The sequence below is a fragment of the Lactuca saligna genome, chromosome 2, assembly GCF_052625555.1.
Source record: "Lactuca saligna cultivar CGN05327 chromosome 2, ASM5262555v1, whole genome shotgun sequence".
NCBI classification, from domain to species: domain Eukaryota; kingdom Viridiplantae; phylum Streptophyta; class Magnoliopsida; order Asterales; family Asteraceae; genus Lactuca; species Lactuca saligna.
Window position 1 is genome coordinate 90267851 of NC_136418.1, and position 18145 is coordinate 90285995.

Consider the following 18145-nt stretch of genomic DNA (forward strand, 5'->3'; position numbering starts at 1 on the left):
AAGGTCTAAATAAACGAGTTCAGTCATAAAGGTCCGATCTTGGGACTTAAAGGTCCAAAAACTCCATTCTAGATGATCAAGCTATCCAAAGGACAAGTTCAAGACTTTATACCTTAAGGAGGTCTAGAATGAAGCAATAATCTCAGATCTATATCTCCTTTTTCAATTGCCTCACCTTGCTTTGTTCTTCACTTGCTTGAATAATAGCTTTACAACTCCAAAATGCTCTAAAATGGCCTTCAAGGCGCTAAGGACACTCCAAGGAGGTTTAGGGTTTCATGGTGGTTGTCTAAGAGTGATATAGAGGCTGGTCCTTACGGGATAATGTTCCTTTTATAGTGGCACACCCTTAAAATAGGTTTTTTGGACACTGGACGTACGTTGGGTGTATGCCCCCAACACCCGCGATCACTTATCCTATCTACGCTGGGCGTAAGCCAGCCTACGCTGGACGTACCCAGCTACTTACAAGCATGCATTTCATGCATGCCCAGAACCTCCTTGCCAAATATTTCCTTTAGGGTCCATTTATGTCAATATCTTCAAAGTGTCTTAACTCCTTCATTCTAAGTCCGTTTCTGATGAACTTTATACCCACAGAAAGGTGGCGAGAAGCCCTACGCTTCTAACAACACACCCCGATCCGAAACCTTCTCACGTAATACCTCAAAGATTCATAAAAGACTAAAACGCCCTAGCCTTAGCCTCTGAAATTCCATAATTGAATGATTTAGAACAGGGCGTTACAACTGCACTAATACCAACACAAAATATAAGATGTAATACTACTATGCTCCGTCTTCGCAACGCCTGAGAGGATATCTATCTACTAATTTTCCTGAGAATACAAGTAGTTTGAAAAAGTGTCAACAATAAAGTTGGTGAGTTCATAAGCGTTTTTGTTATAGAAAGTATATTCTTTATTCTTTGGAAAAGTTTGTGTATTTCTCCAAAAAAATCCTATATTTTCTTATTAGTTGAATGGAATGTAGTCTTAGTACCTTAAGACAAAATATATATAAGTTTCTTATACTTAACGAATGACTCTTTGAAATTATATAAGTAATCGTATTTGTTTCCAGAAAATTGGATTGTAAATCGTCTGTTTATAAAATAATGATCTTTATCCTAGAAAATCCTATATTTTCCATAAGTTGAGTTGTAGTCTAATATTATCCAAGACCGAAAGATACAAGTATTTTCACTACTTAAAATCGTTCTACCTAGCTTTATATGAATATAAAACTATTTGAAGAGATGCGTTTATACGTAAAAGTCCACGTATAGTTGTTTATTATGTGAGTCTTGTTTATTTATAAAATTGTTGAAGAGCCGTGTTTTCACATAGAGATAAATGTGTTGTAAATTTTACTTAAAATAACGTTTTGTCGTTTATCACGGAAAAATCCTATATTTTTCCTTAAAGCTGATTTGTAGACTTAATTGCCCCAAGACCGAAAAGTGTAAGTATATTACCATACTTAGGTTAACGTCATGTAGTTTTGTTCGTTTATAAAACAATTTGAAGAGATGTGTTTATACGTAAAAATAAGTGTATAGTCAGTTTCATGAAAAATAACGTATTGTGGTTTATCATAGGAGTTCTCATAGCCGTGCTAACTAATGATTTTCCTGCCGCGATGTTCTTCAAGCATCGTTATGTTTGACATTTGTCACCCATAACATGTCGGTTGTGCTGTAGCTAATAGCCAGGGTGTGGGGTCATCAATCCCGTATAGATCTATACATAAGTATCACGCTCTCTGGGAGGATACTCAAGTTATAAAATAGGGCTTTCGTGTATACCTTGGTAGGTATAACGAAGACGATGTCTCACAAATTTCCAATGAGTTTACGTATTTTTGAAATGAAACCATTCGTATATAAAATTGTTACCTTTTTCATAATAGTTATAAAATATAAAAATAAATGAATATTTTTATATAATTGTTCCCGAAAAGGTAAAATAATGTGAATGTTTTCCAAATTATACATATTATAGTTTAACATGTATTAGTTTGTTGAAAACGATACCCGTTATGTTTTAACGTGTTTTGCGTGTAATCGTTTACAAATTTGGTATTTCTACGTAAAAGGTATTTAAAAGTAATTAAAACATAAAATGATGATTTGTATATTAACACAAGTTTCTTGTATTTTAATTCTATCCCCCCCCCCCCCTCAAAACATGGAAAATGTTATTAAAAAACATAGGGGTATGAACTCACCTTATGTGTGGTCGCGGTTTAGAAAACGGGGACTTCAAGCTAGTATATGGGAAGGATGCCGTAATTCTAATGGTTTTAAACACATAATAGTGTGTGACTAAGATGTTTTAATAACACAAGTATTCCATAAACACTGAATAATATGAAGGGACTTACCAACTTATATCTAATTTTAAGTGAATAATGGTTCTCTGACTATACCCGATCCAGTCCTCAGCTGCTGAAAGCCTCCTTATAATGCTAATTAGCCATTACCTGAATACCATCACATGCGGCGAGGCTCAAATAATCCTTCAAGTAAAAGGCTCATCCCTACAACGGTTAGACTCAGACAAGAGCTGCGCAATAGGGCCAAGTCTAGCACTCTGAGATTATTCAACCCTATTCGCATGTGATGTGATGCATTCACCTAATGGCTAACTCCCATCACTTAGAGTCCCACAAAGCACAAAGCAAGCAACATTCAGACATAGGAGACTACTCAAGCAATTCTATCCTCATAATGGGAAATTGTACTAACATACAATGCTAGGCTCATGTTATCAGGCATAACCTAACTGGCTATCCTACTGCTGTCTACTCAATCCTAGCATGCAATTTTCACATATTGAAGCACATAAAGTAGGAACATAAGGCATCACTCTTAGATCCTTAGTCCTATTCTAGCATGTTGTTCTACTGAAACTGAAAATCATAAATAAACTTGTATGGGTACATTGGGGAATACTTACTTGAGCTCGGCCGGTCGCGCACACCAGACACTTTGTTCCTTCTTAAAACTCTTTACTTAACCTTTGAGAAAACATTTTTTTTCTTTTTCAAAATCTTTTAATCCCTTGATTTGAGTTCAGACACCCCTGAAGGTGTGTCCGAATCCCTCAAACCAGGGCTCTGATACCAACTTGTAACATCCCAAAAATAGGAGCCAAAAATTTCATTTTTATAACACATACTTAGCAAAACATTAGAAATAAAACATTCTCCGGTCATAACATTTCATTAAAGATGTGCATGTCTGGAAACCAGTTTAATAAAACATAACAATGTTTGAGTACAAATCCCCAGGAAGATCTCTTAATGCAGAATACAAAGCGTGTGTGTGATGTGTCGCTACTGCGCCAGCTCCTTCCCCTTTGAAGAAGAGGTACCTGAAACCAAAACTGAAAACTGTATGCACGAAGCTTAGTGAGTTCCCCCATCATACCACATACCATACAATCACATATCATACATACTACCGAGCAATTCTGGGGTGCCCGACTTACCCGATACGGCCACTATGGGATGCCGACCTACCCGTGTCAATCCGTTCTGGGGTGCTGACTACCCATGTCAAGCCATTCTGGAGTGCTGACTACCCATCGGCCCAAACAACCGATCCCCGGGGGACTATTTCAACCCTTACAGCTACTATCACATATATCATAACATAACATATTATCAGACATATCCGGGGTGCCTGAACTACCCTTCGGTCCTATCAACCGAACACGGGGACTGGTCCCCTCCTACTACCTCTATCGCATATAACATAGCAAGCCAGCGTGCAAACATATCATCACATATTGTCAGACGTATCTGGGGTGTCTGACTACCCTTCGGTCCTAACAACCGAACTCTACTACTATCACATATCACATATCATGCTAACATATAACATATTAGGTAATAGCAAACCTAGATGATATCACAAAGACAATCATTTATCATACGTCTCCTACTGGTGGGCCAACATTGTGGCCTTAGACCCACCACTACTGGAGGTAACTCACCTCGAGAGTAGCTGCTGCAAACCTGCTCAACCTACGCCTGGCTGCCATACCGGTAATCCCTCCGGCTATAAATCCGTAAAAATGGATTCGGTACTCATAAATACCCCTTAGGCCAAATGACTGGTCAAAGTCAACTTCTTGGTCCAAGTCAACTCTCTGATTGACTGGACTCGCCGAGTCCATATAGCGACTCATCAAGTCCTTATTCGTCTAGCCTGACTCTGACTCATCAACTCCCTGTTCCCACTCACTGAGTCAACCTGACTCGTTACTTGGGACGATTGGTCTGACTCGTGACCCGACTCACCGAGTTTGAAGAACAACTCCCCGAGTTCCAGGCAATCTTCATAGGACTCGTCGAGTTGTTCATCCAACTCGCCGAGTCTAAGGCCATCTTCATGGAATTCGCCGAGTTGTTTGACCAACTCGCCGAGTTCCTTCAAACCTTCTTCCTGTACGGGCCAAATTTGAGACATGCAACGGATCCAACTCGTGGGTCTCATTTCCTAGGGTCTGGTTATCACATATACACATGAAATCTGGGGGTTTTAAGGCTTGAAGACCACCCATTGGGGAAAAAAAGGAACCTAAGAAGCTAATGAACAAAGTGGGGAGTTTTATTACCTGATTTGATGCCTTCTACATAGTAGATTTCGGATCTACCTTCACTTCTGGAACACTCCAACTTCTTCCTTCTTCCTTAAGCTCCACAACCTTCTTTGGAAGATCAAAATCACTCAAGAACACTAAAGGGGGGGGGGGGCTAGGGTTGCTCTCTACTACTCTCTGGGAGTAAATGGGACGAAATGGGTGTTTTGCATGGGCAAAATTGGGGTACAACATCTTAGGGTAAAGTTTCATCCAGACAGGTGAACTCGCCGAGTCCATATATCGACTCGCTGAGTTCCCCACCTAAGTCCCGTGTCCACCTCGCTGCTACTCGGCGAGTCGAGACGCAGACTCGCCGAGTTCATGGCAAAGTTAAAAAAAATCTAAATAAAATCGTATTAGGAACGGGGCATTACAGAAGAGGTGGACCAAACATCTGCAGTTTGAAAAATGAAGACTGTTTGTTTTTTTAACATCTGCGTGCTACTAAAATAATTTGAAATCTAAATAAACTTATTTTTTAAACTTCAAAGTGATTTTTTAATATTTTTATGACTTTGTTATAAATAATTAACGAATCTAGAACAATTTTTATGTATTATTGTATAAAAAATAAAACAAAAGGTATGAATTAACATATATATTTTATAAAAACCAACAACTTTGGTTGCAAAGTTATAACTAAACATTATAATTAGTGATCAAAAAATTTGATACATAAATAAATGAAAATAAACTTCGATTTTTTCTATTAAATCCATTAAAAACATATCATAAAAATTTTCTCAAGAAATTGACGATAGTGTATTAAATAATATTTTATAAAATTTGGCAAAAAATATAAGAATATATTATGATTTTTTTTTCATATTCATATAAACAACTTCAATGACTATTATTGTAATAAAATTCTATTTATAAATTTGTTAAAAATATCATGTTTGTAATGTTGAACATTTTTTTTAAGTTTTGTAATTTTTTTTTTCAAATTGTTTATCATTAATAAAGTTAGAAAATTTATAAATTAAAAAAAAAAACTTTAAAAAAATAAAGATATATACATTTTTTAGGCTAGAAGATGTCTGAAGATGTTAGAAGACTCTAGTCCACATCTGCGCCAAGAAGAGGGCGCGCATACATTTTTAGGTCTGCGGTCTTCAAAAAAAAAAAAAACAGTCTGCGAAGGCTAATGTCTGCGCGTGGTATTTACGGCGCAGACAGAAGAGGCCACACAGATCTGCAGACAAAAAACAAACACTACCTTACAAAGAGAAGGTCAACACTTTTAATGACTAATCGATTACACAAAGAACTTCATTTCAGGAAAACATGTTTTACATTATCATTTGCATTTAACGTTATTTCCAGGTAAAGTTCGTTACTAATTGTTACTAATTAATCTGTCATTTTGTGCTGTCAAGTGTTTTGATAATGAAGTGATTGAAATTTATTACCATTAAACGGGTAACACTTTAAAGGAAGCGATCACTGTTTGAACGCTCTTCACGGGGGGTTTTCAAGCATGATTGATGAAGCCTAAGGGTAAGCCGTCTAGACAAAGACACAAAATAAGTGCGCTTTTTAGGAGACTACCCAATTTTATTGATTTCCGATATTAAATAAAATGTTTTGCAACATTTTGTTTAAATTGAATTATCTTTAAATCAAAAGGGTGTGTATTCTTATTTGAAATTAAATTGTATTTGTTTTGTGTTAATAATAGGTCATAATCAGGGTTGAAACGAGAATTCTTCTTAAAAAAAAGATAGTAAAAAATTTAAAGTCCAATTCTTTGAATTGCCGCTTAGTCCCTACATATTTTTGGGTTTAATTTTCTTTGTTTGAGCATTAATAAGATTTTATTTTTGTTTAGATTCCGGTTGCTATTACTTGTGGCGTAGACCCATACCTTAATAGGTCTTAGCAGGACTCGACCCGAACCATCTTTCGCCTGTTTTGGCCAAGATTCTTCGTTTTTCAGATTTTGTTTTGTTGATTTATGTAGTATGGTGTACAACAATTTTTGAATGGGTATGATGCCTAGCCAAACACATTAAAGAGTGCGTGTTTTGGGAGACTAGCCAATTTTTCTGATATTCTAATGTTAAATAAACTATTTTGCAATATTTTGTTTAAATTTACTGCTATTTAAATAAAAAAATGTATACTTTTTTCGAAATAAATTGTTTTTCTTTTGTGTAAAAAAAAACAAGTAAGAATTGGGTTCAAAAGGATCTATCTTCTACAAAAAAAAAAAAAAAAAAAAAAAAAAAAAAAAAAAAAAAAAAAAAAAAAAAAAAGCCAAAAATTTAAAGTCTGGTTCCTTGAATTGTTGCTCGGTCTACATATATTTTTATGTTTCATTAGATTGGTGCCAATACTAAAAAAAAAAAATTAGGTTTTAATTGTTTTGTCCTTCTCGAACTAGGCCTGATCCTTAATCGGTTCTAGTATTCCCAACCCAACTTTGATCTATTATGATTAAAGAATCATTTATTTTAGATATTTCTTACTTTGTGTAGTATGGTGTTCCACACATGCATATGGAATTTAGTTTTTACTTTCCCAAAACCTACTTCTCTACGCCTCAATAATTTCTTAACCATTTCTTTTGAAAATAAATTCCCTTTTCTTTACTTGTTAATTTTCTATTGTGTCACTTTAAAGAAAAAAATGTGTTGCTCATTTTTCTTTCTTTCCTTCTTATATTTGATTTTCTCCACATTGTGGTAGTATCCATACTAAACGTCTCTTTCGTTTTTATTACAATTCAATTGGTTTAATTCCATTTTTTTATAGAAGATTTCAGGGAAAAGTATTCTTTCTCTTTTATTTCTTTTTACTTCTTTTTGATTTTCCAATTACAGTTTCAATTAATACCTCAAAAATTCAAATATATATATATATATATATATATATATATATATATATATATATATATATATATATATATATAATTCTAAAAACTTTTTTTTTACAATTTATAGATAGAATTTTGTTCCTTTCTCTTTACTAATTGTATTAATAGTAAGATTGTCTGTCTGATTTACATAGGATACCTTAATAGCATTAACCGAAAGACGTGATGATCTGAAATTTTAAAAACACATCCATCTTGTCGATTGTTTAATTTAACTCGTGTCAAATGTTCCACCATGACCTTTTAGAGATGAGTTCTCTGATATCGTTTCCTTTATTCAATCTATTCCTTAGTTTGCCGATATTATAAAATGGATGGTCACTTAATGTGAACTCGACACACATTGTAGAGCTAAAAAAGATACCTTAAAATGTGGCACTAAAATATTATGTTGGGGAGGATCCATATGGGTGGAAATATTGTTCCTACAAATTGATCAGAAGATATGTACCCCAACAAGAGAATCAATCATTTTTTTCAAAGTGAACGCAAACATCCATTAAACGATACGTAAGTATAACTTTATTCATAAGTTACAAGTGTCACATGCTCCTATAAGAATAGGTACAAAAAATTATTATTTAAATAAAGACTTTGACAATACTTGTTATATCTTCATCACAAATACCAATTGTGTGTAATCAGTTGATTATTTCTTCCAATCAGCAGCACATAATATCAATTAGTAGTGTTAAATGTAGTACAAAATAATTAAGTGAATGATGGAAAAATAGTTCTATCAAACAGATATCTGAAGTCCTGGTCATGCCAGATTTTCTCAACTTGGTGAGACAAGAAGAGCAGTTCCTCCTTTAATGTTCAACTTCTTTCACGATAAAAACAAGATTAGTCATTCTGGTCCTTTCTTGATTTGTTGGTTTATAATGTATTTCCCATAACCGTCTTATAGGTTTATTAAGTGCACAATCTATTAGACTTCTCTTATTCAATGGTTAAACAGGTTTGAAGGTCGTTCTACTATTCTAAAATAATATATGCTTCACTTGATGAGACATTTGACATGTTTCATAATTACCCAAGACATTTTGCAAGTCAAGATTAATTACTCCAATATGATGTGAGACACAACAATATCATCACAATAATAGTTTTATTAAAGCATCATGATCAGACTAACTAGTTTACAGAGTTTGTTCAGGTATGGGATCCTTCAGTATGTATAATTTATATTTATCAATAAGAGAGAGTTTTTATAGGGCATAAGATTATTAACAATTATTTATAGAATTTAACAAAGTTTCGTGTAGTATTTTCAATATTAAGTCTTTAAATATTAATACCTTTTTTTGTTTCTAAAACATTAATTTACTAAAGTGCAAGATCCAAGTAACGAAACAAGTAAATGGTTAGGTGACCTTTATCCTATTAACTTAATAAAACTCGTAGCAATTACCAATTGCATACGAGTTGTAACTCCTAGATAATGGGATCCTAAACAACTATTTCTTATCTCATTTATGTCTCGGACCTCTCATACTTAGGTTACCTTTTGTCACACAAGATTCTGATCAAGTCATCGTACTTGAAACAACTAGTAATATTGCAACTAACCAGTGACAAAGCGACCCTTTAGTCACTAGAAACTACAAAACTACCCTGAACTTCATAAGACAATCCTAATGACCAGGTGGCCATATGCCACCTAGATCATACAAATGATATCAAATATTTTTCAAAAGAACGACAATGACTTGCATTTTTAAGAATGGATTTTATATATGTTTTACAATTATAGTTATGAAAAACATGGTCTCATGAATATTGCATGCATCCAACAATTCATGTAACCTTTCGAAAAATTCATATCACTTGTTATAAGGTTCTTAAGGTAGCAAATAAAACTTCATTTTATTTATTGTTAGCCATAAGGGACACTTCAAAATGTCTTCAAGCTCATACTTTCCAATTAAGCTCTTGCTTGTGAAAAGAACTTCCAACATTTATGTTGTAAAGGTTGTAGCACTTAAACCATTAAAACTATAATTAAGCCAAAAACCAAAACTAGAAGCTTATGGTTCAGATTATGGTCTCAAGTGGTTAACTCATCTTCAATGAGGTCATTTCTTCATCTTGTTACATTTAAAAATAAATATAACTAGTCTAACTAATTTATTACAACAAAGAAACAAATGAAAAAAAATATATCAATTTATCTATTACATGTTATGAATAAATAAATATCATCCAAACACAACAAAAATATCCAAATGGCTTGTTTATACACAACATATCAAATATTATAACGTACAACACTTTGTTTTTCTAAGACAACTTTCATATAACCAAAATGCATGGAAAATGGTTATATATAAAAATAAATAATTTTAACAAAGAAATTGCCAAAGAAGACAAATATTGACTTTTCTTAACCAAAAGAAATTCATGCTTGTTTTTCAAAAACCAAATATTCTCAAATATAAAAGAAAATCATCCTAAGATATAAAACATCACTCTGATACCAGTGATGAGTTTTGATACAAAATATAAGTGTGTTTTTCATACAAAACTGGTAAACAGAAGCGTTAAAAATAATAAGTTTTTTTCGAATTATAACAAAATCAAACAATCTAAGATCCATTTATAGAGGTTAGAATTATATTAAAAGCAACCATAAAGTGTTTTAGAATGACAACATTTGAAGACTTTGAACCCACTTGGTTTTTGGATGTTGATGAAGTTTGAAAAATCAAAGAATGTGATTTTCTCTACAAGTATCCACCATCAAGATGATGACACTTGGAATGCTAATTCCTTCTTGTATAAAGTACTCGTTCAGCCTTTAAGTGATTATCTTAAATATGCACTAAAGGAGGAGCACTTTACATCACCAATACTTGGAAGAAATCTTCAAAAGGAATCCAAGATCAAGCACAAGACAAGCTAGGGTTACGAGTGAAGAAAGAGGGGGGGGGGGGAGCTTTTAAGACTAAAACCACTAGCCAAAATTCATGCAAGACACACTCTTCTATAGTCTCATGCAAGGTAAGGGATTTACGTTATAATCCTCTAAAGTATTGGTAACCTTTAGGAGCATGGGAGACATAAGAAGAAGGTTGACAAGCAACCTCTCTTGTTTATATGATGAATTCGGCCATACCTCTAATGAAGAAGAATTGTTTAATTTTTATAAACTCAAAGTTTATAACATATTAAGTTTTTTGTTTATGTAAAAGATAAAAAAAAAGTATTTAACTAGTCCAAAAGGTTGTGCATGACTTATTAATTCATACCATATGAAAAAACAACTAATTATACTCTCTTTAATTATTATCTTCATAAAAGAATAATTATTCCCTAATTAAAAACAAGAATTGATATTACTTATTAATAATCATATTAATGATTAATATACAAAATATGCCAACTTTATAAAGGTGTGACCCTATAGGATCGTATATTATTAGCAAAATCACTTAATAATGGTTCTTGGGCATATAGATTCAACAACCATAACAATTACAAATTTATTCATTATATATATATTTTTGTATAATAAACTAGATACTTAAATTAAGTAACATCAGTCATGCCATGTTCTAAGCACGCATATTATGCCTCTTCATGGTCCTTCCTTTGCAAACAGATCGATTGGACATTACTCCAATGTTTCTTATTTCATAATTTCTAATTCTCATTGCTATCTAAGTTGTAGTGGAATTTCTTCCCTACATGCATTGTTCTTCTAAGATGTCGAGGTTCTGTAGTCATAGAAAATGAGCCTTCAATATTGTAGAATATTCCACCAGAACTTGTTACTTAGAAGAATTCCATGGTTATGAAGTCTCAAATTTAAGGTACACTCCTTAAACACTTCTCTTGCAGTAAATATTCTAACTCACATGTAGATTTTATAACAAACTCTTAGTAGGGAAACATTCCCATACTCCCACATGACCATCAATTTTGACCAAGAATCATCTTAATCCAAAACGTGTCACTATGATCCATCCAAAAGAATACCATACTTCTAACGATCCATAAGCAACCAATCTTCAGTAAACCTCGGAATGTTCTTGACAGTTTGTTTAATAACTCTAGTAACTTAAAATTCTATCCCTTTTTCTCATAGTTCTCTAATCATTTGAAAAATTAGGATAAATGAATATTAAAGCATATGTAACTGGTCCTATATCCAAATCATATGGGACTCGAATTATTATATCTTATATAAGAATTTGATATCTGTTCAATCTATTTCTATAATATTTCCATATAGAATCTCCTATGTTAAAACATTTCAACACACTATTAATATATGATTTTTACTAAGTTCTATTAAACTATACGATCTACACCTTTATATTCGTAATGAAGTATGAGTGCCCTCTCCCTTAAGTCCACTTTAGCAAAACAGTTCCTAACTTTTGCAACTTGCAAACTAGAGACATTGATCCATATGAATAGTATTGTCAGCATGCAATACCAGCATAATAATTAAGCTCCCACTAGCTTTCATATGTACTTAGAAATCAATTAGACTCCTAGAAACCAATACCCTTTGACTTTCTCATGGAAGTGCAGATTCCTATTTTGTGATGCTTCGTCAAGCCTCTAATTAGGTTTCTAAATCTTATCCACTTTATCCGGATAGTGGATGTGTTCAAACCCTTTCAAGATGTGATAAACATAACTCCTGAAAGTTTAAACAATTCCTTGCCATTCATCACAATGTGAAAGATGAAGAGGGATGCGGTTATCATATTGTGAATTTGAGAATGTAATTAATACAACCAATATTCGTATTCATTTTTATCAGATCCTCAAAATCTTACTAGCAAAAGTGTTTCCTCATAACCATTTTCATGAATTAGAGCGAAAACTTTTGCCATCTATATTCGAAGGTGTACATGTTCCCATATATGTAGAGATTTCATTTTCAACCTACTTTCATAAGACAAGGTTTAGCATAAAATAAAATCACATTTAGCTCTCCACTATGGATTGAAATTCGCTATTCCTTATTTCTTGCTTCTGGCACTAATGCTTCCATTTCTGTTAGCAGCTCACATGTATTGATCAGTGTACCTTCACTTTCCAGTACACTTTGATTTTTTAGATAAATGAAAAACATAGAACTCATAAGCATTGTTGACTTAACTAGAAGTGCACATAAATAAGAATGTGTCAATAATCTTAACATGTTTTCAACCTCAGGTTGCGTTGATAACTTAAAGGATCATTGTCGGTTGACTCTTGAAACTCTTAAGATCTATACGAATCGCACTGACTTCTTGACATATAAGTTTTCTCTTAAGAAGCGTTACTTGATGAGCTAAAACAAATATACAAAAGTCTGTGCATATTTCCGCATGATAACATTGTTCATAATTGGATTCAGTTCATCTTTTGTTTCTCGACTGTCAAAAGACATCATAACTCCAATTCTTATGTGCTTGAGCGAAAAGCATTCTTATTCCACATATTATGAGGTGTGATCAACCTTCTTAGTTTTAAACTAATTGCAAGATATGAATTAGAGTTACTATAGCATAGCTCTATAACTAGATTAAGAATGAAGTGTGAATCATCTCTTGATCGAACCATTTCCAACAATATTTGATTCCTCTTCTTAGTCATACAATTGCACTAAGATGTTCTTCAAGGATCTATTGTGATATAATTTAATAATCTCTAAGATGATCATAAAACATGATACTAAAGTATTCTCCTTTCGTTTAAGATTGGAGAATCTTTTATCTTTCTGCCTAATAGATTCTTCAATTTTTCTGCTACTCTTTGAATCTTTTCAAAGAATTAGAATTATTCTTAATCTTATAAATACAATCATATTACAGAAACATCATTAAATCATGATGAATACAGTTATTTTCCCTTACGGTGCATCTGAAGAGTTCATAACAACTTTTGTAGGATCCAATTACCCATCACTTGCCTCACATAAACATGTAAACAATGTCTCAGTTATAATTTCTCTAATGAACAAAATCTCATGCATCATCTAATTCGAATTGTATAACTCCAAGTTTCTGTCCAATTGAAACTTGGTGATGAGATTTCCTTTCACTTGGTCAATTTGACAATACCACAAGCACAAGACTATAAGAATCATATCCACAATTAATATTGCTATTATTAGAAACACACTCATTAATGTAATTGCAGGAACTATAAAATAAGATAACAAAAATTTATTTTATTGACATAATAAAATTTTAACTTGCCCTTACAATGCATAAAAGAAAAAATATGTTTCTAAACATCTCTGAAGATTAATATAAAACTATTAAATCTATCCTAACTCCTTAATAGTAGCTCAAAATTCTGACTTTCGAACCATACGAAAAAAATCCATTTATCATGATCTGATTTAGCTTGCTTTTCTCAGGCTTCCTTGTTTCTTGTAGATCCTATAATACCATTAAATTTTGATCATCACATCATGTATTAGGTTTCTATGAATAGGAACTTATAGAACAATGGAGTTAGATAATGGATGTAGTTGAAATAGAGTCACACGACTTGACTTCGGTATCTCTAAGATCTTTTAGGTATTTTGGGAAACTTTGTTTCTAATGTCCCTTCAACTGGAAATAAAAACAAATGGATTCATTGAAGTCAACACATGGAATGATTTTAGAACGAGCCTTTCTCTTTATCGTATAATCAAACTGTTTGATGTTGGCTGATCCCTTTCCATTAGGAAGAGAAATCTTTTCTTGATTATCATTGTCAACGTCTAATGAATTCTTAGGATCAGATCCTTCAAACATTTTTTTTAGTTGTACTCTTAATCATTTCTACTTCTAAAATTATCAACATCTTGGTCATATCAATTAAGGTCACATCGAGATTCATCATTTGAAAGTTGTAACATCCCAAAAATACAGCCTAAAAATTTTGTTTTAATTTAATAAATAAACCATTCAAACATCATATAAAGATTCATAACTAGGGTATCTCAAAATGTCATAATAAATGTATCAAGTCAAAACTCGTGTCAAGATCATATCAAAATATCAGAGTAACCATCCCAGGCTAAAACTTCTTTGGTGTGTGCACTGCAATCTTCCCAAGCTCCTCTTTTGAAATCTGAGTACCTGAAACCAAAACTAAAATTGTAAGCATGAAGCCTAGTGAGCTCCCCTAAGTTACCACATACCATACAATAACATATAAATCACATACTGGGCCTTGCCCACTGCATCGGATCGAAGTCCGGACTAACTGGGGCCTTACCCCTGCATCGGACCGAAGTCCAAACTAACTCGAGCCTTGCCCCTGCATCGGACAAAAGTTCGGACTAACTGAACATAGCATAACATGATCATAGCATATAACATAAGTACATATTGTGACAACCCGATATTTCGATTGTATGTAATGACTTAAAAAGCTAAGTATTGTAACCACTTTTGAAAATAATGAAATTAACTTTGAACATAAAACGTACAAAAGTCTCTATTTGTTTACCTACTATGTTAGATATCATTAAACCATGAGCGTACATAAGAAAAACATCCAAATCTGACTTTGTATGAGGAAGTTATGATTTTTCCAAATTCGGTATGGCGGTAGACAGCTAAAAACTCGAAACAGTGAGCGAGCAAATTTTGGCCGGAATGACCTAAATGAGAATCGAAGGTCTCGAAAATGGTATTTCAACGGTAAAAAGTCTGGCAGAAACAGACATCGAATAAAGAAGTTATGGATTTCTAACGAACTTTTCTTACCCCGACATTTTAAAAATAAATAATAAAAATAATTTCAAAATTTGTCGATGGAGTATAAGCGAAAGTTGTAGAACGTACTCTCACCTATGTGTGGATATAAAGAACGTTGAAAATGGAGTTCGTATGAAGAAGATATGAATTTTTGAAGTTTACTAAATAATTAAAATATAAATTTAAGTCAAATTTCGGTATTATCCGAATGGGAAGTCACCGGGCAAATCCGAGTTACGCCCAGCGTACTCGAGGACTAAGCCTCGGAACGTCCACATCGCCCCTATACGAAGTTATGCCCAGTCCCATCCGAGGCAGTCGAGGATGCGGTCACGCATGACGCACGCGTACGCCCAGAGTACCGAGGTGGTTCCCAGCCCCTATAAAAGGGATGCGAGGGTTCCGGGGAAAATGCTCATTTCCTCTCATCTTTCTTGCATCTTTTGCCTCTTTTTTCGTGCACGTGATATTCCGAAGCCCCGGTTTCCAAATTCAAGCCCCGAAGGTCGTTTGTGCTTCCGAGATTCCCGAGAATCCAGAGAAAATCCGCTTTTTCAAGTCAAAGTTCTGCTCAGTTTTCATCTCGCCTTCTTCGATCTATCAAGTGAGTTCACACCCCTACAAATTGCGCTTTTAAATGTTTGATAAATGCTTTTTATACACTTTTAAGGGGGGAAATACAAGTAAACATGTGGTTATTATCGTGTGTAACCTAAAGTTTCACTATATAAACTTTTTATCTAAGTAATCATATGTGATTCATAAACTACTACATGAGTATTTTTGTATGAAATATATATTCTCAATAACACCTTGTCTTGTGGAAATAAATCGTGTTTATATATATATATATATATATATATATATATATATATATACGAATCAAACACTTCATTTATACATTAAGTATGTGTGATCAGTTAGGTCACTTTACGTGTTATACTTTACATAACGAGTGAGCATTACACTAGGGTTTACTATATGAACGAAACACATTTTGAAAAACTATAATAGGTATAGTTTACAAGGAAATCATGAACATTTACATACTAGGAACACTACATCAAAGAGATATTTTAATATACAAGAACAAATGGACATTTTCATACGTAAATTTGTTTTATACTAGATTTTGTGAGACATTTCATGTACTTTTGAGTATGCATTTTAAGTCCTGTATTATATACCATAATCCCTTGTAGGGGGAGTGTGATACTTGTGTATAGATGTATATCAGATTGACAATCCCAATCCTCAGTTGTTAGCTACAGCTAGGCTGGCAGGCCTGGGGTGACAAGCGTCATAACTTTCCAACGCCTAAAGAACGTTGATATAGGCATACTGGTCAAATAGCATGGTTATAAGACTAACATGGAGTATTAAAAACACATTGATTTACAGGATTTTTTTTCAAATGCCTTAACGATTTATATATAAAACTACTATTTTAGGCATGAAAAGCACTATTGCATTGCAGTTTTGGAAAAATCAAACTACCATCTACTATAGTAGAAAATATGGGATTTTCTAGGAACATTTAACATGTACAAACCGTTTTCATTCTTTTTCATTTAAACATTGTCACTAAATACTTATGAACTCACCAGCTTAAATGCTGACCTACTCTTTCAAAACCACTTGTATTTATTAGGGATTTAGTAATACAGGTAAACTGCAGGTTTTGAAGAAGGGACATTACGGCGTTAGTTTAATTTCATTTTAAACATCATATTGTAATTTCTTTTGAAACAAGTATCTTTCAACAATGTAAACTTTTAAATTATATATGTGATGGTTGTATTTCTTTCTTTACTATGTACTCAATTGTTGCGATACTACATGAAGTCATCTGCCTTCGAACGATTCCGCCGTTCCGGTATGGGGTGTGACAGATTGGTATCAGAACATTGTTTATAGTGAACTAAGTATATCGAACCACATAAGATATACAAACTATAAGTGCATAGGGACTCAAGGTCTCTGACAAAACGTTTTTACACCTAAAACCTCGTTTCATTTAATTTAGATCATTTTGGGTCGTAAAAGTAGAAATACATGCATACAACAATATACTTTCATGGTTAGAACTATACAAGAAGTATTAAGACAAGTTGGACACTACGATTAGTCCTTGATATATGTAATTGAATTTGGGACGAATATAGCCTGATCAACTATATTTATCCGAGATTGGACCAACATATGTCGAGGAATGGTCGTAGTGAGCAACAAGTCAAAACTTACCAAAATAAACCCTAGTATCAAACATACAAATTTAAATACTATAGGAGTATTTGGTGCATGCAATAGTTTAATCGACATGTTTAGTGTACATGTTTTCAAATTTTGTTCAATTCTTATAACCCTATTCTCGTATAGTCAAATGGCTAGATTCTGTTGGATTAGTGTCTAAGTCCATAACTATTTTGGTATGTACTTGACCCGATGGTGCATGGTCCTTTTGGGTTGCCTTCATCTAAGCAACTTGATAGGATTAATTATGGAGAGAAAGGATTAAATATGATTTATTAATATATTATGAGAATAATATATTAAAGGAGAAATCATATTGTTTAATTAATATTAGTCAAGAATTAATAAGAATTAAGTTTGTGGCTAAAAGAGATTAATTAAACTTAAGGGACTAGAATTGTAATTATATGATAATTGCAATTGGGCTATGGATTAACTTATTATATAAGGTTGGATGAATTCTATGGGTAAACCCATTAGAAATCTCCAAGGCTTATTAAAAATGGGTTCATGGGTTGCTTAGGGCCTAAGCATCCAAATTAAGGTTTCCTAGTTGAAAACCCTAATAGCCTACATGTATATATAGTGCCCTTAAGCCTCGAAAATGTGGTGAACTAATTGGTTAGGGTTTCCACCCGTTTTGGGTAGCCTCCTTCTCTT